Raw genomic sequence first — 7416 nt, forward strand, 5'->3', positions numbered from 1 at the left:
CTTTATTGAGGACAGGTGTTTAGTGTTTTAATTTTGTTGCTAATGGTGGTGCTACGTTAGCTTCTGTCATTCGAGATTAAATTATTGCTTACTTCCCTAGCACCTCAGTCTTAGAAGTCTTTTAAGAGGATGTTTGGCAATCTATTGCGTAATCAATAAGAAATTAAGAGGTATCTTTTAAATCATTCAGCATGTGTTAGAAACTTAACAATTAAGTGGCTACATATTAGTACAGCCTCTTGATGGAATTATTAAGAGGCTATCAAACAGCTCATTAGGCTCTTATCCATTTCTGAGCTCGCTTTTCTCTTCTCAAGCATGTGTGTTCACGTGTTACATGCCGCCTATACATAATACACTAGGCTACTTATCTTCATTTAGTTTTTTTTTACCCTTGGACTTACCTTGGGCATTTTTGTGCCCTTATGGGCTATGACACCTCTCCATTAGTAACACTCTAGCAGTAAAACTAAAATGATATTAACATTAATAACATCACCCGATAGCCATTACTCATTAGCACAGTTTTTTGGAAGTGTAAGAGCATATTCTATTTGCATTAGCCTGAAAACTAGGACAACAAGATGAACAATAAATGTCATGATCAACCAATTCTCATTCAAATAAAATAGTTCCTCATAAAGTTATAAGATTCCTCGATCTATCTCTTGTTTATTACATCAAAATGCTACATCCATCACTCTTTAGCCGTACTTATATTGATCATTTATTACTTAATAATAATAGATAACTATAAACCAGGCCAAAAGGGGAAGCCAGTAGATAGCAACCAAGTCCAACCATTAAGGAATTTTATTACAGCAAAAGGTTTGGCCTCATTCCTATCCTTGATCACACCCCACCCTTTCCACTTAACCCTCTTCGATGTATCTGCCCAGGCCCGCTATTTTTGTACTCTCGATAATATAACGTATCCAACGCAAAGTCACCATCCCAAGGGTGCCATCCTTCCTTCTTTATTACCTCACTAATCACCGTTCGCATCACCACTGTTCTCGAATACTTCATCCAAGGCCTTCCAAGATACGTTGGAAAGCTCCCTTGAACAGGCTTTAAGTCAGCAGTCACACCAATCTTGCATTTTTGAATCACGATGCCCGTGTCTTGGTTCTTATCGGTTCGCCCTTGTGCTGTCACCATGTTGGCTTGACCACGATTGGGCTTGCTGGCCATGATGTCACAAAACTGGAAAACAGCTGCAGCGTTGCCGAATATGAAGTCAACGGTGCCTGTCACCAAGCACTTTACGTAGAATTGACGGTCAGTGTGGACATAAAGGGTGTCTTGATAACCTTCCATGCTACATTTGTAGAACGCAGATTGATCCGATGAAACACGTAATGCCACTGCTTGATGCCCCGAAGCCCCTGCCGTATTTTCAAATGTGATATCGCGTGCCAAGAATCTACTGCCCATCACCGCTGCATGTATGCATGCCAATGTCGTTATCTTATGGTTCATGCTATCTGATTTCACAACATCAAATGGCTGTTCGCAAAAAACAGATGGTCGATTTGAACAAAAAAAATCAAACTTTCAAAAATTATTAGTCCGAACGACGTTTGAACTATTCGGGCGCAGCTCTAACCATTGGGTCAAACTATTGGTCTGAACTTAAGACCATAGATGATCAAATTTTGAATTATTATTTTTTCTTTTGTTAAAACGACGCCCAACCTTAATCCTAACGGTTGTTGGAAACAATATGGGATTAGATGTCAGAAAACGTGCTAATTACTTAAGGTGGCGGAGTTGAGGGTAGTGGTACCGTCTTTGCTTGCCACGTTCTTGTTCCCGGTTATAATGGTTTTACCTCTTCCCTCCCCAACAAACATGATGTTTTGTTTACCTTTTGGAATTTGGATATACTCCTTGTATGCATTTATAGAGAATATATTAGTTAGGGTTTATTGATGATAGATGCAACTATGTTAGTTTTTTGCTTTGTATTTTAATTATTTTTATCATAGTGCTATAAATAATTACATCGAGACTTTCATTCGAGTTATATTTTTACCTTTGGTGGGTCTTCATGAAAATTCATGTCTTTTGGATAGTTTTTAGGAACCTTTTCAAAACAAGGTGATCCACCAGTACTAGCTAGCTGATGTGGTGATGATTTGGCAAGCTTTCAGATGGCATTAGTGAGTTAGCAAATAGTAAAGGCATCCGCTCGTTGTACTAGCAGAAATGGTGTTAGACTCGATCGGATCCACATCATCACTTCCTCTAGTCCAACTAAGAGCAAGGTTTGGATTATGTTACATGAGACAAACTAGGTACTCATCGACTCCACCCATTGTGAAGCAAAGTTTGTGAGTTAATGTTTGCTTTTGCAAACTTAATTCAAACCTCAATTAATGGTGGGTCTCAAAGTCATTCCCTCTCACATACTCTTATACATACATATATATATGCATATGTAATGTTAATAAGATTTGTGGACGCTTGTTATTGTGAAAGAAAATAAGTTTTTTGAGAAAAGTTTGAAATTTGATGTGGATTGCGAAGCTAAGGTGACGGTTTTTAAAGGTTTGTTGTTGTAGCCAGATGCTCGCCTTCACTCTTTGCAAATCATCATCAGATCCACTAGCATAATAGTTCCAAAAACCAGCCAAAAGCCATGCATTTTCATGATCACCCACCCACCAAATCAAAAAAACAAGTTTTCCATATATATTCTGCACCTTGTAGGTCCCTGCCATTATCTTTATCACGTATCTCTTTGCGCTTTTGTTTGGGGCAGCCTCCACCGCCTCCGCCACCGTCTTAAAGTTTCCCTTCCCGTCCTTGGACACAGTTACGTTTGCCTTCACGCCTTTAAACCCCAACAGTTTCCTGTCTCCAACCGATAACCACTCAAGCCACATGATTCCCTTTTTCCTCCTTAACTTTCGACCCCGATTACTTACCTCCGGGTTTTTGGCAACGTCTATATTCGTCATGTTCTTAATCATAGCCAACACATTGCTACACATCTTTCCACCATGCTTCTGGCCTTTGATAACTAACTTTCGTATCCGCTTAACTGCAGCATCATTGTAGGATAGACCGTCCAAACAAGTTTCCTTGTTGGTAATAGTGGTGCTCATTAGGGTTTTGAGGTCACCCGCATACTCGTGAAGAGGCTTCTTGGTTGGGTACTCCCTTAAGTAACCAATCACGGTGTCGAGTTGTTCTAGATTTGCAGCCTCCATATCTAAGCAGTCATGAAGAGCCATTTTGGCACGTTTGGTGAGATTGGTTATGGTTGTGAGGTTGGTTATGGTGTGAAGGCTGGCTTCAATGCTTGCCTTTGTCTTGTTGATGGTTAGTTCGATTACGTCTTTCTTAGTTGCGATGTTTTGGGTCGCATCTGAGACGGTCGAGTAGCATATGTCTGGATACAAGGTGGTGGTGCATGAAGAAGTGATAATATTATTAAGGTTGGAGCTTGAAGTTCCATGATTAATGGAAGTTAGTAGTAGTGAAGCAAAAAGAATTAAAAGTGGCATGATTCTTTTGCTTTGAAAATAGCTTGTTGAATTGATTGTTATATTGTTATCGTAACATCATACGGTATGCATTCATGCCCCTTAACGTCACGTAGACACAACATCATCCACTTTATCTGCTTTTTTACTCTATCTCACCTAAAGGAAATAATTAGCTCCGAATAACCACCTCAATTTAATTTAAAACAATTCTTAAATTATTGTGTGTGTAGAGGATTTTTAAAGCCTATTAACACTTTAACCAATCCTGCATTTAACGCCGTTTAACCCATGAAATGAGTGGTGCCTGCTCATTAACCTTTGTCAAATCAACTTTAACGTCCTAAACATTAAGGTTTACCATCGGGCCTAACTAAAGTTTTGTTTTGAGAAAATTAAATGAGAGGTGTTTTATTAGAATAGGTAAGAAAGTGGGTAAAGTGCAGTTAATAGTTTGGGATTGGAAGTAACACGGACGTATCGTTTTCGTAACATGCATGTCAATTTCTTTTAATTAATCACGCTTTTAATGTGTTTTGAATCTTATTAATTAATTAAACATGAGTGTTAGATTCGAGTAATTTATAATTTGTGTGTGTATATTTATGGGTGGGTTAATTAATTCAAATGCATTCTTTATGACGATTGTTTCGTCTAGCTATATATATGGGGTTTCCTGGTTTTAGGCCAACATTCGTTTTTGGATGTTTTAAGATGGAAAACCTCCTTATAGTTACGTTAACATACAACATTTGATGATTCTTGAACATATTTGTTGATCTAAAGTAATTCAAGTGAAACAAAATCTTTAGGAACTAAAATAAAACCAAACCAAATCGTACATGTGGTTCCCGTTTGATTTCACATGTATTTTATCACTAAACAAATGAGTATAATGTACTGAGTGTAGGAAACCGTTCATAAAAAATAAACTAAAAAAGAGGAAACTTTATTAACAATAATCCATATTACAATATAAGTACCTACAAGAAAGAGAAATACAATACATAAACTAGATTACAAAAAGACTAAAAAAAATAGCAATACGAACAACAAGGTGACTGAGGCACGTGTAAGTCACGTTTCCCTTAAAACAGATTTCGGCCCACCCAGGTGAACCTGTCTGTTTCTCAGGGTATAACAGCCTAAGCAGATAGTACTGCCGGGAGTAACCTAGCACCTGAACTATACCTGAAACAAGAGCGCGTAAGATCGAAAAAAAAATTTTTGGTTGTGTGTGAGATTGCATGAACAATTTTGTTCTCTCTACAAAAAAAAAAAAAATGACCCAAGGCCTATGTGATAGTATATATACATAATCCATATCCCAACCAAAAGTCTTGAGTTAATAAACAATTAACTCTAAGAGTTAAATTGAATTTGAATGCAATACTTATGAGATTTTAATCAATTAACTCTTGCAACCTATTAATTTCCCATTCATATAATACATTTAGTAATAATAATTATATAACAATAACTATTATACAATAATTATATTACTAAATTTCCATTACTGAGTGACTTATTACCGACGAACAGAATCCATCGGTAATTACCGACAAAGTTCACAAAAAGTTTGCGAACAATACAAATTTTGCTTTTTTTAGGAACTCGTTGGAGAATTCGACAGTAATTAAGGTTATTATATTTCCAATAAGATTGCCATTTAGGCTTTTATGGCGTTTGTCAGTTTGGAGTTAAATACCACCAGCTATCTGTCGGTAAGTAAATTTATTTTAACTAGATTTCTTTTATGTATGATTCGATTATTTAAAAAACTTAAGTTTATTAAAATTAATAAAATATAAAATAGTATAATTTTTGTTCAAAATTTATGTTATCAAGGATGAAGAGAAAAAAAAAAAAACTTTTTTCGTCATAAAATGTAGGTAAAAAACAAAGTGTTAATAAATTTAGTCAATGCCCTCGGTAAAGGCATTCGTTGGAAGTCATTTACCCATGACCATACTTCTGATAAGGGATAATCAACGAATTCTCATCGATAACCCACCCCACTTCATCGAATTTAATTACAGCACAATCGTCCCTCGGTGATAGTAAAATGTTTGTAATACTAGTTAACAATTACACTTTTGCCTTGTAGCTACCTAAATGTAACTTCAGTAATAACTAAAACTATGAAAATGAATGAAACACATGAAAGCAAAACAGTGAAAACAGTTTTGGATTCAATTGGTGGACCACCACATCCCCGGGATTCCCCCACAACAAAAGAACCTATTTGGCAATCCCAATTATAAACTAGTTTGGTTTCAAACACTATTTAAAAAGAAAAAAAATTATAAAATTCATTATAAATGGTCGAACCACTTGCTCCCATAATCTAGTTTGCCATCTTTCATCATGCCCACGTGTCATTCATGCATTAGTTCAAATTTTACTTTATTTTTCCTTTTCTTTACATACTAATTAATTTTAACACTAAAATTGTTTTTCTTTAATAACTTTTAATAAATAATTTTTTAAAAAAATCTAAAAACACAGTATTGTTTAGTTTTTTTTTTCTTTTTTTGAACACACAGGTATAAATTTTATTAAAAAACATAAGATTGCAAAAAAATATATTTTTATAATAAACTAAATATTAATAATTACTGATATACATTATCCGACACTTGTCAACTCCGTATTGGTTTCATAAGATTTTTCGGATAAAACTTATTATCTAAACAATCTAACAATTTATATTTATTTAATAAAAAATATTGAAGTTTGGGTTGTTAATGAGTGTGAAAGGTTTGATTTGGTTGGGTTGGATATGTGAAAGAGAGATAAATTAATTTATAATAAAGTTTGGGTTAGGGTGGTTTGTGAATGACTATGGTCTTAAGATCTTGGGCAACATGATCTTTTTAAAATTATCACGCCTAATATTTCACAAATAGCGTCATAATAAATATTGTTTCACATTTGGTTGGTGTCTTTAGAAGCCCAGAGAATGTTAACCAACATGCAAGTAATAGGAGGTAAGTCGCTCCAGGTGAAACATGCATGACGAAACCAAATCCATATGAATTTTCATGGTCTCAAACCAAACTTCCCAACCATGGGTTCTCTTTGGTTTGGTGTTCCCATAGTTCACAAGATCCTTCCATCACTAGATCTAACGCTCCAACTGTTGGGTTTCAGTGGTGATCAGTAAACGGTTTTAACAAATAAACCTGTTTTTAATTCAAAGGTTTCATATTTATTAATCACATTAATAAAAGGTTACGCAGCGGAATATTAAACCTAATAATCATCACTTTAAGTAACCATACAGGATGCGGTTACAAACAATACGAGTACGAGTCAAATGCATAAATATAAATTGTAAACTAACAATATTTTTAAGTTTACCTCGGTTTATAAATTACCGGTTGAGACACCGAAGGCTAACGAACTGAGCTAGGTGACACAACGAGACCAAGGATCGGCGGCGGTGCATGGTGGCAACAGCAGCGGCGGCGGTGTTCCGACAGCGGACGACAAGCCGCGGCCGGCAGTAGACGGCGGGCGACAACCAAATAACTAAACTACTGTTACATAAGCCTACTAGAATTAGCTTTACAATAAGTTACGTACGTACGTATGTGTATGGTAACATGCATATTTACTTCGATTATATTAAGGTAGTTATTTTGAATCATTAATTGCATGTGTCTTGTGTAAGCATCGTGATGCTCAATATATATTTTTCTGGCATTAAAAACTAATTAACAATACACACAATTTCGTACTCCGTCAAGTTGCCATGTGAACAGACAACTGTGTGTTTAATATTTTGAAATGCTAGGATAAAATTCCGCATTCACAATGATCATCAAGTCTTATTAAAATCTGGGTGCTGGGTCCCATAACAATTAAATAACATATATAATTTATATTATAATTAAACGATACAAGCTGAACAAATTAA

At 35.5% G+C, this 7416-nt stretch overlaps 1 pseudogene; it reads right to left on the minus strand.

The window, feature by feature from the left end:
• Positions 1-751: 751 nt before the first annotated feature.
• LOC143541485 (pectinesterase-like) lies at positions 752-3515 on the minus strand (annotated as a pseudogene).
• Positions 3516-7416: the final 3901 nt, after the last annotated feature.

The sequence above is a fragment of the Bidens hawaiensis genome, unplaced genomic scaffold, assembly GCF_021521415.1.
Source record: "Bidens hawaiensis isolate Kalapana, Puna unplaced genomic scaffold, B.hawaiensis_p1.1 tig00012605_1, whole genome shotgun sequence".
NCBI lineage: Eukaryota > Viridiplantae > Streptophyta > Magnoliopsida > Asterales > Asteraceae > Bidens > Bidens hawaiensis.